This window comes from Falco biarmicus, chromosome 11, assembly GCF_023638135.1.
Source record: "Falco biarmicus isolate bFalBia1 chromosome 11, bFalBia1.pri, whole genome shotgun sequence".
In the NCBI taxonomy this organism is placed as follows: domain Eukaryota; kingdom Metazoa; phylum Chordata; class Aves; order Falconiformes; family Falconidae; genus Falco; species Falco biarmicus.
In genome coordinates this window covers 16,098,925-16,118,559 of record NC_079298.1, presented here as the reverse complement: position 1 = coordinate 16,118,559, position 19,635 = coordinate 16,098,925, and the positions used below count along the sequence as shown (strand labels likewise).

The 19,635-nt window shown below is 41.4% G+C and overlaps 1 protein-coding gene across 3 annotated transcripts in view; it reads left to right on the top strand.

Annotated features, from left to right (window-relative positions):
• The first annotated feature begins 11,503 nt into the window (after positions 1–11,503).
• ZZZ3 (zinc finger ZZ-type containing 3) overlaps positions 11,504–19,635 on the top strand; it is a 64,099-nt gene continuing 55,967 nt past the window's right edge. Inside the window, exon 1 of one of the 3 annotated variants that reach the window (XM_056355898.1) lies at positions 11,504–11,646. The gene's annotated coding sequence lies outside the window, so the exon portion shown is untranslated. Of the gene's footprint in view, positions 11,647–12,025; positions 12,152–19,635 lie in introns of those variants that run through there. The other 2 variants (XM_056355896.1, XM_056355897.1) reach the window with 2 other exon arrangements.

Here is a 19,635-nt window from a genome sequence, read left to right as displayed (position 1 = left end):
GCTTCTGAAAGGCTGTTCTAACTCCCCACCTCCATTTTTTGTCCTTTTTTTCTCATGTGGGGGTTTCTAAACTAAACCTGGTTTTATACTGTCATATTTTAACTCTTCTCTTTTTTTTTTTTTTTTTTTAGCTAAGGTTTTATTTCATTGAAGCTATGCTTAAAGTTCTCTAACAAACTAAAGCTAAGCAAAATGAATAGGTCTGTGTACTTTAAGAATAATTTTTCCTACATGGTGTTCTTCATTGGAGACTTGTGAAATGTTTTCTTAAAGTACTGTATGGTGATCAGGTTTACAGGTGTATTCAGTGTTTTCATTAATAATCTGGATGGTGGAACAGACTGCCCCTGTAAAACTTGCAAGAGAAAAATGGATTGAGTGTTAGGGACTATCAGCTTGTTGGGGGAATGAAGCAGTTCTGTGTTAACTCTTAGTCTGATGCTACAATACCCAGAATACTTAAAATACAGCGATACCAAAACAAAACCTGTTCTGGGTAATAGTAACAAAAGCATCAGATGTGAGGCACAGGAGGTAATTATTCTGCTCTACTTGGTGCTGTGCTTGTTGTGAGATCTCATCTGTACTGTTCCCAATTTTGGATGCTATATGATGATAAATACAAGTTGAGAGGTTACCTCAGAGAAGAGCAACAAGACTTAGTGTTGAAAATGAAGTTGTTCTCTTGCTTAAAAGAATGCTGAAGGTGCAAGACTTCCAGTGTGAAAATAGTTGCTGGATAATAGTGAACATTTTTTCCTAGATGAGTATGGATATCTGTCTCTGCTTTAGCAATGCTGACTTGTGCTGGGTGTAGGTAGCCTATTAGAAATCTAGATGTCTTCTAGCAGTTTTGTCAGTCTTCTGTCACCTCTGTGACCCTGGTAAATGGCATCTTCACACTACACCTGTCACGCTTTAAAAAAAATAGTCCTGAGTTTGCAGACATGAAGTAGATGTGTTTGTGTTTAAGACAGTTCCAAAGGGATAACCGTCTTGTTTTTAGCCCTTTGAGAGTTCTAGAAGGGATTTTGTGCCACAGAAATGTAAGTAGCATTTTAAAGTAAGACAGTGTGGGAGAAATCCAGATGGATAGCTTGTGTATGCTGGAGGGAAGGCAACAATTCAGAGAATAGGTTAAAGAGAAGCCTTTACTGTGAAGAGCTGTCTGATTCACAGCATAGAAAGAATGCATCTCAGGAAGGGGCTGTGGAAATTATTTTTTTCCATAAGCCTTTCACCAGACTATTTGGATTCTTTGTTCATTTGTTTCCAGTTGAGGAAACACAGCAATGTGTTTGAGTGCCAGGGAAGCTGTCATTTCAAGAAGGGAAAAATCCAGTGGAGTCCTTGTTTTAGGCCTGGGAATCTGGATTTGAGCTGTTAAAAAAAGCCTGTTGTTCGGTCTGGTGCCTTTAATCCGCTCTTCTGGAGCAAACTGCATGGGGGGTGTGGGGAGCTCACCAGCTCAAAGCTTGATTTCTCTAAATTTTTGAAGGTTTTTTTTTCAAGTAGTATAGCTAAGTGTTCATCTAAACCCCCAACATCGAGGAGAGTTCTTCAGAGACCGTGTGATGTAGCTGAAAAGTATAATTGGAGGGGAAAAGAAGTAGCAGAAGAGCTACTGAACTATTCAGTAGTAAAATAAGGCACTTCTATAATATGCTTCAGAGGTGAGAGCCAAGTAGTCCATCTGCTTAATAAAGCAAATAAAAATGTCCTGCTTTGTAGCTGTAAAATTATCCCATGTAATAATTCTACTGACTTGAAGGCCAGTCTTGTCCTTTCCTGTGACTGGAATATTAAGAAATGAAGGAAGTTCTGAAGACAATTCTGTGATGCAAAGTCATTGTTTAACTTGGGTAGTCCAGAAAGCTGTTTCTGTGAGTATAACCTTAAATTAGTCCTGTGTCTAGGGATATATATATATGTATGTGCGTGTGTGTGTATATATAATGAGAGAGAGATAAATGCACATAATCTATTTCTCCAGTCTCTTGAACTGTGGATGGAGGCACTACAATAATTATTTTGGGTTCTATATTGTAATAGTGATCTTAAAACCCAACCTTTATCAGATGTATCTACTCGTTTTCAAATTGACTGCTCTAATGGGTGTCAACCTTCCCGTCAGTAATGGCCTGAAAGTTTGCTAGGCAATTTGGAGACTCCATACACTGTACAAAAGCTTTATCAAGATTAGATGAGCAAGGGAAAAAGCTCTATTTATTAATTCGTATCAGAAAAACTCAGAATCATTTGGATAACTCTAATATTTTATTTGAATACTATTGTCACTGTCAGCTGTTGAGCTGCCTGAATGCAGCAAAAAAATGTTTTAAGGTATCCTCTAGTATGTATTTGACAAAACTGCTTTGGGTGGCGAGATGCTAGAAGACTGCCAAATCTGAATTCAAGGGAAAACCACCACACCCAGTGTTGCTACATGTCCCTGACAGTGGTAAAGAGATCTTGCATTTGAATTTTATTGTCTAGATACCGTGCTATGACTTGCAAACCTACTATTTGCAGCTGGGTCAATGGAAGCTAATTTATTTAGGGGTTTTTACTTAATATGTTTCTTCTCCCCAGCGATACCATATTTGATGTGGAAGTTCTAGTCTGTGTAGCTTAGGTTGGGAGTTACATAGTCATGTGGGAATGCTTACCATTCAGTTGGCAGAGCTGTACTGATAGGAGTTAACTTCTGACCAACCTATCTAAGTAGAGATGTTAGAAGACTGAAGTTAACAAGGAGTAGTGCATTAGTCCCTACTCTGGAGGCTAGATGATAATATACTCTTAGAAATCTGTCCTTTCAGTAGAGTGCAATGCTCAGTGACTTCTGAAATAATTTATATTTAAAGCCTTTTGTAAATTCGTATGGTCCTGTATTTTGGTAAAAAGAGCCCCAGGGCAAGGTAGTTTTCATATAAGTAATCTGTTGAGTTAGTGGTATGTCCCACTGCCAGTGGGATATCAGCATAAAGTATTAGATACATGTTTGGCTATAAAATGCATTCTGTGGATGAAGCAGTTTCCATTTGTGGAGCAAAAGTTAAGTGTCCCCATCTAAGGCATACGATATCTGGTGTCATTTGATGTGCTGTACTAAGGATCCTGCTTCTCAGACTCGAAACCTATATAGTGATTGGCTTTTTCCTCACATAAGATATCCTAGGTTTTCTTAAAAGGACTAAAGCTGACAAGTTTCTTTCAAGTTAGTATTATAGGTATTAAAAATAAATGCCTATAATACTATATGCTAAAATTTGATTTCTTTTATTGATAGATTATCCTGTTATACTTAATCTAAACTAATTTGGAAAATTTACAGGAAAACTCAGAGATTATCTGCTTAAAGGGGCAAGTGGTTTCTTCATATTTGCCATACAACTATTTTATACTGAACTAAGAAAATTCTGTTCCATTTATTCCTTTTGAATTCCCTATATACATCTGGCTTAGTGCAGTCTAAGCAATTTTCTCACTGAAAACCTTTCAGCTCTTCATTTTGCCCAGGAAATGAGTAAAACAACTAGGCTTTTTCATTCTTCCAAACAGATGGCTTCTCTGGCTTCCCTCTATACTTAAGCCATCTAGAGCTGACAATTAGCAGGAAGCAAAAGAAGAGTTGCATATTTCTGAAGTGTCACAAAGACAGACAAATCACTTTCAGCGTTATTTCACAAAAAAATATCTGGTTGCAAACAAACTTGGTTTATATTAGCCTTCAAAATCTTAGCAGATTAGAAAATAGCCTTGTTCAGTAAAAATTTTTGAAAGCACTGGTCTCACAGTGAAAAGTATAACTTGTTTCCTTGAATATATTTTATATGTAGCCGTTTAAAACATGTGACTTGAGCGTAGCTTCAGCCTAGCTTTCAATTGTTCAACAAGGTGAGAAGGCTGTTTCTCCGTAAAAACCAGTGTGAACACTGCCACACAATAAAACAAAATGTCATCTGTTCATAGTACATTTAATATTACAGATGTTTGCTTACAATAGCAGAGTCGTGTTTTTCATAGAAAGCTGGTATTATTCACTCTATCACAAAACTTTGCTCCTTTCTGAATGTGTGTGTCAGCTGAGACATGCAGCTAGAAAAAGGTCTATTTCTGAGAAAAATATCACTCTGATAGGTTTTATGAATTGTTAGTGATACTACATGACAAGTTTCCTTACAAGGGTCATAGATGGATATATGGGCAGACCTAAGAAAATGCAGTAGGAACTTGATCACTCAGATAGGGTTTTTATAAGATGAATAAGCAAGAAATTTAATTTTCTGACTTGTTCAAGATTGAGTTGATTAGCTAAAAGGGTAAAATACAAGTTCTGGTTTTTAAAATGAGCAGACATGAGGAAACACAATTGACACTTGACTTACTGAATATATACCATTATGAAATGAACTGTCAGTAAAAAAGTAAAGTTGGAGTAATAGGAATATGCTGGTTATTTATGTAGTTTTGATATGCCATTATGCAATGCTAGTGAAACTCAAATAATTTATTTTTCTTACTAGTCATTTGTTAGCAGCATGGGAGGTGCAAAAATAGAGCAGTCACCATCCACAAAATGTTTTCATAATATAAATGAAGTTAGAAGATTTCATTTCCAGATATGTTCCTCCCTTTTCACTTGGAACTCACAAACTTACTCTATTTAAGAACTTCAGTAAGATCCATTTTTGAAATGACTTACAACATGAGAAAGTAAATCTTAAAGTACTTTGTTAGGAAGAATAAAGAGGGTAGAGGGGCATTTGATTCTTACAAGTAAAAAAACTTAGCTCAAAATAAATTCTCAGCTGTCAAAAATAAAATACAGCCATTTTTGTCTCTTACCTCACAGGACAATGCTAAGACCTTTTCATTTTCATTGTTTGAATAGGTTTGCCCAGAAATGAATATTTTTCCAGGTGACTAATTTTGTTCTGCCCAGTGTGTTTTTTAATGTAGATGTTCAAACAAGATGTCCTGGTTACCATGGTGATACATTGCCCACCGCCCCCCCTTCCCCCCCCCCCCCTCGGTTTTCCACTGAAGTGCCAAACCCAAATGACCAGAGATGCAGCACTTGCTCATGCTGTGAATGCACGTTTGTTTCCACCAAGGCACACACCTTCTCTTTAGGACCAGATGCAAGATTAGTTTGAGATGTTAAGCTGTAACAAAAGAAATGCACTCAGTCATGCCAAAAGGTTAATTGACCAGCAGCTATCAATTCAGTTAAACAATAGTTTCAATTAAACTTCTAGTCCAGTACTGAGGTTTTTATATTTAGACTCACTTTACAATTTAACTGTAAAAGCAAGAAGACGTTTATTTAGCTATGAACTCTTCCTTGGTGTCTCATCTTCTGAGTAATTTTTAGTAAGGGAAATGTACTCGCTCTTACCTTGTTTCTTTGTAGTATAATTAATTTGCTTTCCAACCAAGCAGGGTAGTGGAGATCATTTGTCTCTTTTAACTATCTCAGTAGCAATCTGAACTTCATGTGTGACCCTGACTTTGCACACTTGAGTGCAGAGGCTAGTGTTCCTGGGCTCTTTCTGCAGATAAAAGGAAAAGGTAACGGAGGCACTTTCTAGGCTTCTGCTCTGCAAGCCTCCTCCAGAAGATGTTAAAGTTTACTGAGAGCACTGTTAACCTAAATCTGAAAAGTGCCGACCCTCCACTCTGGATCTGAACCCTGAACAGGGATCTCCCCTTAAACTGTCAGTGGTGCTGGTGTCCACTCCTGTGTGATGGCAGTTAGGATGTGAAAGATTTGAGTTTTTATTTAAACCTGTATGAGAGGGCCCTAATCACAAACTAGGCTTGTCTTTAAAAAACTGTTATGTTTGGCAGGGGAAAAAGTGCCTAAATGCTAGGCAGCAATGTGCCAGGTCTTTTTTTTTTTTTTTTTTTTTAATTAAACACATCTTAGTTGAAAACTTATAACCTGTGTTTTTCAGGTTTACACTGAGCATACTACATGTTGTTCAGTTTGAGTAACAATAGAGCCCTTTATTGTGGTGTAGGACCTGAAGGAATATGCAAGGTAGTCAAAAGAGTAACAAGGATACTCCATGACCTGGCATATCTTTATGTAGGTTGTACATAATTCAGAGTATTAATGCAGAACCTCTAATACCTGAGAGTGCTCTATATGTATAACAAAGGGAAGTTCCTAAAGGAAACGGGGAAAAATAAAAGCAAATGTTTGGATAGGAGTGTGTAACTTCTGTAAGGAGTAAGACTCCTACAGGAAGCCAACTAACTTTTAAAGTCAGTGCTGATGTGAACACTCCAGTAAAATAACTGTTAATATGGGCTACAATTTTTCAGTAGCCTTAGGCAAAAACACCTGTGCCCATATAGGTCCAGCTCCCATTCTAATCCCATTTAGTCAAAACTTCCCTGTCTCACATACATGAAATCTTCCAAACCTGGAAGTCTCTGGACTCTTGTTTTCTTGAAGCCCAAGTCAAAGTCTATATCCTAGAATAGTAACATGCTCAAAGCCACTGAAATAAATTTTAAAAATAGTTGATTGAAATATTTTAGACGCCAATAAAAGCTCACTCTTCAGCATTAAAAACTAAGAAGTAGAATATATTCTGAAAAACAAGGAGCTTCCTTTTTGGTGTACTGCTTTTATGTTTAGTTAAAGTTCCAATCTGGAATTTTTAGTGTGTTTTTTTTTTTTTTTTTTAATGCACTAGTCTAGCAACCATTTCATATCTACCTGACTTTGAAGCCTCTACTGGAATTAGAAAAAGCCCTTTAAATAGGAATACCCTATGTACAAGGAGTGGTTATACATTGTACTAAGTGTAGTCAAATTAATTATTAAAAATAAGTATCAAATCTACTTAACTGTGACTTTTTAGACTGATTTGGATTAGATTGCCCTACTTTAAATATACAGACATAAAATGGAAATAAATTAATAACTTCCTAAATGTGATTAACTTTTATAAATTGACAACTTGCTTTTTCAACATGGAATGTGACATTTTTCAGTAACTGAAGTCAACTCTGCAGTAGTCTGTATGGGTTGTAAGACTTCTAAATTGTCTAATGTATGTGTCCTTTATCAATGACTGGAGATCATTTTGTTTAATGAAGAGCTAAACCTTTGATTTTCTCCTTCCTTCTTCCAAAAAAAAATTAAAAAAAAAGTGCCATAAAACCAGGCATTATAAATTTATGGCTGGAGTGGATTTATTTTGAATAGATATTAGTCCAGATGACCACTTATAATTGTGTGCTACTTACCACATTTGCGTAATTTTTCCCAATTATGATTTTAGTATTTTTTTAATATTTTTGACATGCTGGCTTGCATAACTACTGTAAAACCTTTGCCCAAGTAATATTTGATATAGTGGAAATATTAAAATCATTCATTTTGTTACTGTGTTACTTAATTGATAGTATTGTAAATTTTAACAAAAGTTGTGGCAAAAAGCCTGTATAGTCTCTGATGTAAACTGGCTACTGAAGCCACACCTAAATGAGTCAGTAGGGTATGTCTTCAGACATCAACCAATTTTGTTTAGATAAACCATTTTGCTTCAGGTAAAACCACTGAAAGTGCTTTGTTGTTGATGACGACCTTAAGGGAAATCTAGCCTTTCTCATATTTGTTCTTTACATACGGTAGAATGAACAGGGGGAAAAAAAAAAATTAGCATTTAGGGCTCTCCAGGGAATACAGGAGGCAGAACTGAGCAGCAAAACAGAGGACCTATAACAAAACATGAAGTGATTCTGTGTAACAATGCATATTTAAACAGAAAATGGTCTTAATGCTGTTAAAATGTTTTTTTCTTGTTTTATCTCAACAAAAACTTCCCTTTTATAACTTTAAAATATTTTCTGTAACTATCTGTTGTTGGAATTTTTCTTCTCAAGAATGCCATTTTTTTTTTAATTTCAGCAGTATATAAATACAAGATTCAAAATGCCACCTGTAAAGTACCTAACAAACAAAATTACTGCGATGGTGAAGTAATTAGTGCAGAGACTTCTAAGTGTTGTGCTGAGCCAACCTGCATCCCGTCCAGGATGGTTTATTAGATTTGGGCTGTATTGTGGAAGCTGACCCTACTGAACCTAAGCTGGCTTTAGGAAAATTCTCTCTGCAGTTGTCCAGGGCTTATGGTGCAGCCACCCAAGTAGTTCCACACAACCAGCCAGTCCAATGTGGCTTCCCTTCAGCCAGAACAAATAAGCCTGAGCTGAAGTCTGGAGGTGAATTCGGCTATCATCTTCCCCATCCTGCATGCCCTTTTTAAGAGGCAGCGTAAATCTAGAACTGTAGCAAGAACATAAGCCCTGTTTTACTTGCAGCGTTGGGCGGCAAGCAGCAAGAGCTTGCTAATGCTGTTCTTGGGGCATGGTGTGAAGATACTAGAGTAGCTGTCACAGAACTAACTTAGATGTCCTTAGGACCAACTTCTCAATTGTGCTGACTTGTAAAGAGTGAACTTTGTTAATCTTTTGTCAGAAAAAAAATCACATGTAATTTGCTGTAAAAATAGGAGATGCAATTAAGCTATTTCATGGATTGAGATGGGTAGAAGCAGCGATGCTGCCGCTGAAGGCGTGAACTATATAACAGCTTCATGAAAGCTGGACCTTGTGATCTTAGGCAGTGCTTTATACACAGACATGAGCTGAGGTTTCATTGACGTGGAGGGATATAAAGTATCTCAGCTCCCCATTTTGTAGAACATACTAACTTGGGAGAGGAGGGCTGATCTAGTGTATTTTAGCTTGCCCCATTGTAACATGCTGAAAAGCTGTCACACTGTTTTCCCTTGATCAGAATAGTGTGTTGTTTGGTGTATTTTTTTTTCCCCACTACCACCAATGCTGATGAGGCCAGAGAAGTTGTTATTGCCCTATAAATAAGTAATACTCAAGGCTGCCCATAACAAATACAACTACCCATTACTGGTACAAGATAGATGCTATGGCATGGAGGAAACAAGACTTAGGAATGTGACGTAGTTTGGGTAGGGTGTATGAGGAGCAAAGGAGGCTGACTGGAAGTGAAAAAGTATTGGAAGAAGCAATGTGGTGCTGCTAGGCAGGAGCATAATCCTTTATACCTGTGAATTATTTAAAAGCTGCTATAGGATACTGTGGAGAAGGGGCTGCAGGATATAGCATCAGTGAATGACAAAGAGATTTTTGAACTGTGGGGACAACAGAGTAGATGTAGCGCCCCAGCCAGCTTCAAACAAACCAGGTTTCTCCAGATTTAAATGTAAATCCGCTGGGACAGAGGTCTTAATAAACCTGTTTGATCTCAGTCCTTGCTACACATGGACTGCTTTTTTTCTTCTTTGCATGTTAATTTTCCTCTGGAGGGTTAGCGGAGCTGAACAAACTACCCTGTAGATACACAATGGCTGGATTCAATCCAGGGGAAAGCAAGGGGCATGCAGAAGTTGGGCAAGAGCCTCAGGACTATCCCTTTCATTAGCAGGAACCACTACCTGAAACATCACACCATTGGCAACAGTTGGTCTTTGTTACCATCCCATCACCAGACATTACTGCTTCTTAGGTTCTGCCATCTTGCCTAAGTATTTAAGTTCTCCTCAGCAAATTAAAGGCAAATCCTGGTGTAGGGTGTGGTTAGACAATATAGTTGGACTGGTTTAATCCTGTTGCCAAAAAGTTACTGCTGCCAAAAGAGGATTGTCTTGTTCCTCCCCTCTGCTGGCAACACTCCCTCACCTCGTCTCAAACGCTGGCTCTTGTCAGTCTCTGCCGTGAGCCAATGCAGCTTATTTTCTAGCTGAAAACTGCCACAGCAGGAACAGGAACGGTTTCGTGGTGGTTTAGGAAGTCCGGCTGGTTTACCATGTGTGTAGGTGGGCACTGGGCAGCGGGACAGAGTGCAGGGCAGGGGAGAGGGGAGGGAAAGAGTGCTGCCGCCTGTGTCAGCAGGCCATGGATTAGCTCAGCTCCGCTGCTCGGCTGCACCCATAAACGGCCGTAGGAATCTCAAAGGAAGACATCAAAACCCACAATCGATTTAGCACTGCAGCAGCTGAGAAGAACCCTCAGTCCTACGTCAAAGCACTAATGCTTGTCCGAAATCCAATAATATCTTTAGCCACTGCGACTGCTTAGCTAAATGAATGTATTTCTAAAAGGACTGCAGTTCTGGCGCTTACAGGTGCTCCTGCAATAATGCAGAAAAGCACCCTTCCTCTTTCAGATTCGGCCACGCAGACAGAAGACGGACTGTGTGACAACAGTGGTGTAGAGGCAAGGAAAAAAAAAATAATTTTTTCCCTCTCTTGCGGGATTTCAGTTGGTCTGAATCTGATCACAGGAGAAGACCTCCAAGTCAGCAAGATGCAGGGAAAAGTGAAAACTGCTTGGGAAAGTGGAAGGGCTACTGAGTTTTTTCTACAGACTCTGGCCTTGCAGAATGAGTGTCTATATGACTACAATTAGTAGTCTAACTAACAATTTGGGCGATTAGGATTTACTAAATATGCTTTTTTTACAAAAATATCAGTCAGTCGAATTACTGTACAGCCAGTGATGATTTTTGGAAGCAATTGAAAATATTCTTCAGTATTTAGTCACCTGTTACAGTAAAACTGTTTTGGCTTAAGATCTTTTAGCAATTTAGGAAGTTACTGATTGTTCTTAATGGAAAGGTTCTTTAATTTCACGATTACTTAACAGAGAACTTGGATCTGTTGCGTTTCTGGGCTTATACGAAGGTCTCCCAGATACGTTGTAACCGTGGTGTATCGGGAAAACCACAGTGAGAGGTTACAAGGCCAGTAAGATACACGCAGTAGTTCCCCTCCCTCTGCAGGAGCAGGGAGGTAAGGAAGCTGCGGGAGCAGGCTGCGCGCATTCGGTCGGAACTGCCGGTGATCACGTACGCGTTAGCGGAGAGCCCGGCACCACCAGCACTAAGAGATTTGAAAGCGCGACTGGCCCGGACTTGGCCGTGCTCCAGAGGGCTGGAGCACCCCGCGGCGCCTGTTCCCGGGGCACCGCCTGACGCGGGGCGGGCGGGAGAGCGGCGGTGAGCCCCGAGCGAGAGCTCCGCGGGGGCAGCCCGGCCGTGGGGCAGCGCCCGCCGCCGCGGCCGACCTGCGAGTCACCCGGCGCTGCCCGGCACGGCGGGAGCACCCACCGCCGCCGGGCGCCGCTCCGGGCCGCGCCGCCCTCCTCCTCCTCCTCCTCGGTCCGTCGCAGCCGCCCGCCCTCCGTCCCCGTCCCTCGGGGCGCCCCGCCAGGCACCTGCCCCCAGCGAGCGGCGGCACGTCCCGTCCCCGGCGGCACGCGGGCCGGCCCTCCCCTCGGGGCATGCCGCAGCGGGGCGCCCGCCCGGCCCCCACCCCGCCCGGGGGCAGCGGGCCGCCCCCCGCCCGCGCCGGGCCGGCCGCCTCCGCCCTCTGCCAGCAGGCGGAGCTGCAGGGAGCGGGTCCCCGCCGCAGCGGCTGGAGGGGGAGGGGAAGGAAGCGGAAGGAGCCGCCGCCGCGCTGAGGGGAGCAGGCGCTGTGCGGAGCCGCCGCCGCTGCCTGGTGCGGGCGGCACGGAGGGAGCGAGCCGCGCGGGGGGCTGCGCGGGCCGGCCGCGCCCGCCGCGCCGAGGAGCGGCCGCCAGGTGAGGGCGCGGGCCCGGCCCCGGGGGAAGGGGGACCCGGATGGTGCCGAGTTCGGAACCCGCGAGGGGAGGGGGAAGGAGGAGGAGGAGGAGGGAATGAGAGGGGGGAAGCCCCCACGTGACCAGCGCGTGCGGGGAGGAGGTGGCGGCTCGCGCGCCCCGTTCGAATCAGCTGGCCCGCAGCGGCGCCTCGTGCGCATGCGCGACGGCCCCGCCCCCCCCTTCGCCCCCCCGTTCCCCCTCCTCCCCCCCCCCCCCCCCCCGCAGCGTTACGTGTGCGTACGTGTGTCCATGCGCGCGCCCGGCGCGGCACGGCGGGGCCGGGGACACGTGCACGGCGCCGCGGCCGCCATGTTGGGTCTGAGCTGAGTGCGGGCGGCGCGCGCGCGGGGCCGGGCCGGGTCGCGGGGCGGGCGCGTGGGAGGAGAGGAAATCTCGCGAGGTCGCGCGGTCCCTGCGGGAGCGGGCCGGCTGCGGGATGGCGGCGCAGCGCTGGGCGTGCTGGGTAATGGTAACGGGGGCCCGGGGGGCGGGGACCCTGGGACCAGCCTCCTCCCCGCCATCGTGCCCCGGGCCACACGGGGAGCGGGGCGGGGTTGGGCGCCCCGGGGAAGCGCGACTGGCTCCGCGTCGCTCCCTCCTCCCTCTCGCCCCGGCCCTGCCCCGCCTCACCTCAGATCACCTCACGCTGCCCCTCGCAGCGCCCGGGCCGCGCCGCGGCGGCCCCCCTGCGGCGGCTCGCCAGAGGAGCGCAGGCTGCCGCGTCGGTGCCCGTGCCGTGTCCCGTTGCTCGCTCCGCCCTTCGCCGCCTCTGCCCTTGCGTCGGGGCCCTCCGGCCAGTGCCGGGCTTGCGGGCAGCGCTGCCGGTGCCGTCCCGGGGCGGGCGGCGTGCCCCGCAGAGCCCCTTGGCTGCCCCCCGCTGTCCCGCCGTGTCACCTGCCGGGCAGGGCGCCCGACGCCGCGGCGCGGGCTTGACTGTGCGTCTGGCTGCTCCCGGCTGCCCTCACGGCTTCCAGCCTGGCTGCACGGCCCGAGGGCCTCTGCCCTTCCTCGGCCAACCTGCAGCCTTGGGCCGTACCCCCCCCCCTCAGCACTTCGTGGTGTTTGTTGTCTCGGCTGCTTTTCCCACCTGCCCATGCTGCTGCTTCTGTACTCGTTCAGGTTTCTGCTGCTGAACCCAAACTGCTCCTACCCTGTAGGAACACTGATGTTTTAAGGACGTGGGGGTCCAAAAAGAGAGATACTTAACATCACAAATCAGATCTCTCTTGAGGTTATGATGTATGTCCCGTTTTGTCCCAAACTTGTAAAATAGATTTCTGTTTTCTCTTGTATTTGAAAAAATAATTCCAGTAACATCCAAGTGTCCCAGCTCAGCAGTATCCCCTTTGTCTCCTAGTCCTGATCTCTCTTTTAAGGGAGAGCATATGGTTCTGCTTCTTCCTTATGGTGTCTTGTATTCTGTCCCTGACTAGACAGGAACGGTGGCAGTTTTTGTAGTCTTGGAGTGTAACTCTGCATTTTACTGATCTGGTTTTAGGCTGCACATAGCTGATACTAATTTTCTCTAAGAGAATATGTTCTTTAGGCTTTGAAGTTCCAAGCTTTATTTTGGGAATATCCTTGCGGTAATCATTAGTAAATAAATTGTAGTAGCTCTTCAGTGGTTGTCCAGATATTTGCCTGTTTTCCATTGATATTGTCATTATTGCTGTACTAATAGCATAGTGATCATTTACTGAGGCTTTTAGGGTGAAGCTCTAATTGTACTCTGTATTTCATATTAAATACTAAGTTGTGCAGCCTTCTGAGAATACGCTTTTTGGGTGTATTTCTGTCCTGCGGTTAGATACTATGCTTACCCCCTGCCTCCTAGCTGCTGCAAGGACTGGTGATCTAGTAGGGACCGGTAGGTTTGGGGTTAGCAAAACTTGATTCTTTTCATAAGCAAGTATAACTTTTCAGAAAATAAGCTGACAAATTACTGTTGCAGTTTGTTTTCAAGTATTTTTTAATCTTACTGTACTGTTTCAGAGTAATAATACTTGTTTAATCAGAAGGGGAAAAAAGTTTCTTCAAGGAAAAAAAGATGGCATGTGTTAAACAGTAGGGGAGAAAAATGCAGTTCTTTTAAAGTGAAGAGTATGTGATAAAATGTACAACAAGATAGCTATCAGGTGAAATTTTCACCCAGTTGAAGTCACTCATGAAACTCCCATTGCTCTAGAAGGAGTTAGCAGTTGGTGATTTATTGTGTGACTTCTAGCAAGCCATTCAGAACCTGAACAACTTTGCTTGCAGCCTTTCTCCAACATTGTCATGCTTATTTCACAAAAGCGTTCTGTCTCAGATTTACAGTAAGGGACTTTGTGAAGAACTGTTGCATGCTACAACCGTGTCTGTCTGTAAGGACCTTAAATTGAAACACTGCTGATAATTTATGTGTCTAGTTATTTACTCCAATATAAGTAGTTGTTGTAATTCTCAGTTGTACCACTATTAACTGAAATTATTTTTTCTTTCGCGTTGCATGCTCCAAGTGTATAATTACCAAGAGACAGGCTGTATTAAATAGCTTAGTTACTAAGCTATTTAGTCAGGAAGTTCAATCGTATGTTTTGTCTCATAATTTTTAACATTTCTGGAAGAAGAGAAAGAGCAAATAGAACTTTTTAGCTCAGTGTTGTTACGGATTTAATGTGCAAAAATAACTAGATATCTATTTCACAAAATTTGGGAATGTATCCTAGTATGGGCTTCTGTTCTACAGCTGGACAGCATGTGACTGCTTTGATATTTATCAGTGTTTCTAACATACTTATGTAGTGAGATTCCAGTCTGCTGTCCATAGTCTCACACAGAATGAAGGCTTTACTCTCTCAATATTTCCAAAAGACTTATAGGTGTTTTTGTTTCTGGTTCTTCCAGATCATTCTATGTACTTTGGTTAGGTTGACTTCTGGTCAGTCAGAGTTGTCTGATTGATACAAGGTGGAAAGACTTTCACTCTGGCCTTTCACCACTTTGTTGGGTAAGGGAAATAAGAAATGTTTTCTTAATGTTTCTAAAAGTACTTGGGAAGTTGGAACAGAAGTCTTTGCAGTCTGCCCTGCTTCCAATTGTGGTTCTTTTCTTGTTGTGAAATGAGTCTTTCACGTTTGAAAAGCTCTCTTTAAAGTCTTCAGAGGTTATCTGTTGGGGTTTGCTTTGTTTTGGTGTTCCCAAAAATGGAAGTCTTTGCATTGTGTGGGAACTGATGATACAGGTCTCTCCCATCATAAAGAACCAGATTTGCAAGAGATAACTTATTTTTTCAAGTATTCAGCGCTTGCTTATATCCATAGATTTACATTGCACTCACAGTTCTAGAAATACAGTACAGTAAGACCTGTTGTTTCCTTTCTTTAGGGTTGGTTTAAACGTACTTAGATTATTTCAGACAGATATTTGTAGAACTTGTCCTTAAAAACCTTGAGCAAGAAAAATTCTGCCACTCTGTAGGCGGGAGTGAAGTTGCAGAAAGTGAGAAACTCTCACCTCTGTAGTGATGAAGATTTTTTGGGGTTTTTTTTTGAGAGGTTTTTTTTTCCCTTCAGTTTCCAAATTAAGTGTTCTTTGCTGGAAATCAAGCTACTGATGATAAGAACTTGCTTCTGGTAAACTTTACACTCTTTAACACTCAAGGGTATATTGTTCTAGTTTTAAAAACCTTGTAAATATGTTTTCTGCTTCAAAAACTGGTTTGGTTTGGAACAACCATCATGAGAGTTTATTTTAGTTTTGTGAAAACCTTTCTGTTGGAGTAACTTGTAAAACACACTTAAGAAATGCAGAGCTCAACATTAAATAGTGTGTTCTTTTATTGGACACTGCTTTTCAAACAAAAAGACTTATAAGAAGATTCTCTGATTAAGTGCAGCTTTGTAATAAAAATACTTGAGTTTGGTTTTGTGGCATAGTAGATTGATAATTTGTACAGTTTGTATTCAAAATTCTTGTATTAGTTTGCATTTAACTGCTTTTCCTTATACAGGCAATTTCATACAAGAGTTATTTGTATCTTCAAACAAAAAGCTTAGTAGCTTAACTTACAATAACTGTTCTTTAAAGTTACTTTGATGTTTTGATGCTTACAATGAATTTGGTTAAATGTAGAAATACAGAAAGGTCAGCTAGTCCAGTCCTCTGGCCTTTGGAAATATACCGAGATCATTCCCTCCGATGACAAAGCTCCTCTTTGTGTTACTTGTTTCAGCAGCTCATCGCCCCATAGTTAAAGTTTGCCTGATACTCAATTTAAATATTTTTGCTTTTCATTAAGGTGATTGCTACAAGGGAAATCAACTGTTTTCTGAAGCAACAAGACAGAAAGCAATGTTTTATCTATTAGACTGCCATTAGCTGCTTTCCATTCTTTCTAGTTTTTTGAACTTCTTCGGACATAGGAATATGAATGTTGGCAAGATAGCCAATTTGGTTGTCCAGAATTTTAGAGATTTTTTTCACTAGTTGAGATTTACATGCAGTACTTTAACACAAATATTTGTTTTGGTTAGTGGTGAGTGTGTATGTGCCAGACAAACTAATGGTAAGAAGGGTAAAAATTTCCCTTTCAGAGAATATGACAGTAGTAGAGCAGTGGGATCTTGTCGGTCTCTTACAGCTTTGTCATGAGAAATACCTAATTTGTGTGCCTAAAATGGAGTGACTTGAACTTTAAATAAAACAATTAGTTAGAAAATGTAAAAGTCAAGAAGGAAATGAGTGTTCTTGAGAGTTTGTCTGTTGGTACATAAATGGTAACATCCTGCTTTTTGTGGTGGTTTTTGTTTTATTGGTGTATGTGTATATATAGGTATGTAAGATCTGGATTTGTCAGGGCTCGTGATTTTTTTGTGAATTGAAGTGTTTCTGTAGTATCTCTGCTACAGGAAAGAAACACAGGTGTATAAGCCCAAATTGAGAACTGGAGGAGCTAAGCAACTAGGTTACTGTGCCACATACAAATACATTAAAGGGGGATGAGAGTAGTAGAGCCTCCCCTGTATATTTGTGTTTGAAAGATACTTTGCCTGTACAGTAGTGTTGAAGTTAGGGATTTTATCTCCACAGCTAAAGAATCTAGAAGCACCAAAAATAGATACTGTCAGGGAAGATTTGCCTTGCTGGTTAGTTACTTATTAATTAAATGCTTTAAGGACAGTTCAAATTAAAGACATGCATTGAGTAGAATTGTGCAGGTATATTTTCTGAAACTAATCCTGTTTAGTCTTTCAGTTTGTGACCTGAATGCTAGACCAAAGCAGATTTGCTAGACTGCCGGGACAGTACAAGTCTGAGAGGGAATACAAGTCTTTGAGTGTGAAATGGTCTTGACAAATTGCATGAATGACCTGAACTATATGGGATGCAGTTCAGTAAAGAGAAACACAAAATAATATGTTTGGATAGCAATAATAAACTTAAATATGAGAAACAACTGCCTGGCTGGGCAACAATTCTGCAAATAAGCAGCTGTATCACAAAAACGAACACGAAGGAGTCACGGCAGTTACATAAAAACCCGAGTCATACTGGGATATATGAACAAGATTGTTGTTGCATGTAAGATAAAGAAAATCTTCTGCACTGCCCAGTGTAAGGCCTCGCATGTTGTGTTGTCCTCATTTTTGTTACTCCAAACAGATTTGGACCAATTGAAGAGTAGAGAAGAGTTGCAATAATGGCCTTTAAGGAAGGACTAAAAGAATTGCCCTTGCTTAGGCAGTGGCAGGGATGGGGAGACTTAATAATAGGCTGCAAATATGGTAAAGATGGCTGCAGAGAAGAATGTAACAAATTGTTCTGGCTACATATGATAAAAAATAATGGTCCTAAAGAGCACAAAAGGAGATTTTGATGTTAGGAAAAACTTTCCAGCTCTACAGATAGGTAATCACGAGGTTAAATACCTGAGAGAGGTGATGGGATATCTATTGCTGAAAGTGCTCTATAAGAGGTTAAGTAACCTCTTTTTAGAGGTGATTTAGGTATCATTGTTCTGTCCTTGGAACAAGAGGTAGGATGACTTGTCAGTGTTATATCTCCATGTTTTTATGTTTTTTGTAATTTTGCTGGCCATGATTTCAAAAAACAAAACAGAACTTCATGTTGGAGCAAAAAAAACCCCACAAACCAAACCTGTAAGATTTAGTTATAAAAAAATCATCAAATATCTTGATTAAAGGGTTTTTTTATAAAATGTTAAAGCCTTCTGTGATGTAATATTGAAAATAACTTTAATAGAGTCTTCATTGTAGATTTAAGATCTTTGACTTACCTTTGTGGTTTTTATGATCCAGTAGAAAGAAACTGAACTAGTCAAAGTCTTTCAGAAGTTTGTTGAAGAGAAGCAAAGTTTAAAAGATTAAGTCTAGGGAGCCAGGGAATGAAGTGCATTCCAGGCTCTGAAATCATGCCTCTTCACCTTCTTCCTGTAAAATAGTTAACACTTATTATCTGAGAGATGTATTTTGAAGGGATAATTGTCACTTATAAAGTACCTTCAGGTTCCTGCAGAGTTTGTTATATAAATATGATATCTTTTAGAATTGGTTTGTGTTCTGTGAGTTAGAAATAGATTTCGGTCTTTCATGCCCATTGCTATATAATAGTCACAATATGGAAGAGTCTGAATAGAAATGTATCTGTTCTACTATATACTAGTTTTGAAAAAAAATTCTCCTTTGAGATTATTTTTTTAGGTGATTTAAAAATATTTGATTAAACTGGAAGAACTAACCTTGCCACAAATCAATTGTTAAATCTTTTTAGGATTAAAAGTACTGGACAACTTGATAAAACTTTGTTTTCAACCAGATTTCATTTAATGAATTATTCTGCACTTTTTCTATTCAAAATCATCTGCTTACACTCTATGTGACCTTGTTCAAGCTTTTCTGATTTTTGAAATGTGACAAAGCTGCCTTGGGCTTGATGATGAATGAAGGGTAGGCTCAGCTTCACATATGTATGTGCTCTGTAATTAGGAAAAGGCTAAAGTGACACAAATTCTGTCACATTCTCAACATCTACAGTGTAGAGGATTTAGATAAAATAATGCTTTCAGTCTATTACTGTCTTATTGTAATTAGGCTTTTAGGGCGTTTTTCCATCTCACCAGTGGTATGGGTTAAACTATATATACTTTTAACTTCTCAGGGTGTCATCATTCTGTTTGTTTTAATTGATGGGAAATTGGTCACTAAACCATTGAGAAACAAAAGTTTTGGTAACTGATATGGCACTGGTTTTAGATCCTGATGCAGTGTTTGCTTACATAGAAATGCAGTAGGACATGTAAATGCAGTAGGACATGGTGGAAGTTAATTCTAGTGGGTTTGTATACTTTATTTCAGTTAAATGAATGTGATCTCAAAGCTGTTAATGAGAATCTTATTTCCAAAAATCAATAAAGAAAGAATGCAAATACTGTTCGTTGTATTAGTATGATGTCAGAAAAGGGACTTGTTCCTTTCCTCAAATATTTTAAGTCTTCCAGGAATTTTCCCTGTATGTATCACTGCAGGACAGAGGCTTTTTTGTAGAGTATTATAAAGGGGTCACAGTATCTCATGCAGTAAGGGCACAAAGGCTTAAGTCTTAGGCAGAGACAGATCACCTGTTCCCTAAGCTCCACCTGAAGAGCTGAACTGAGAAGAAATTGTCAGACAGAACTGTCTGAAAAAGACTGTTTTAACCTGGAGTTTGGAGAAGCGTTTCTTGCAGAGTGTACTAGGGGAGTGTATAGGCAGTGACTGACTGAAAAAAGTGGAGTGGAAATCTATCAGCATTTCAACAGATGCTGGGGTTTGTTTGCTTGGGTTTTTTTCTGCTTCCAAGTGTATAAAATTTCTTCAGCAACTTTAGAAATTGTATTTTATTAATAGTTCTAAAGTTAGAATATATTGTTATGTTTTCTTTTCCACCCACTACCTTCTTTTCATTTAC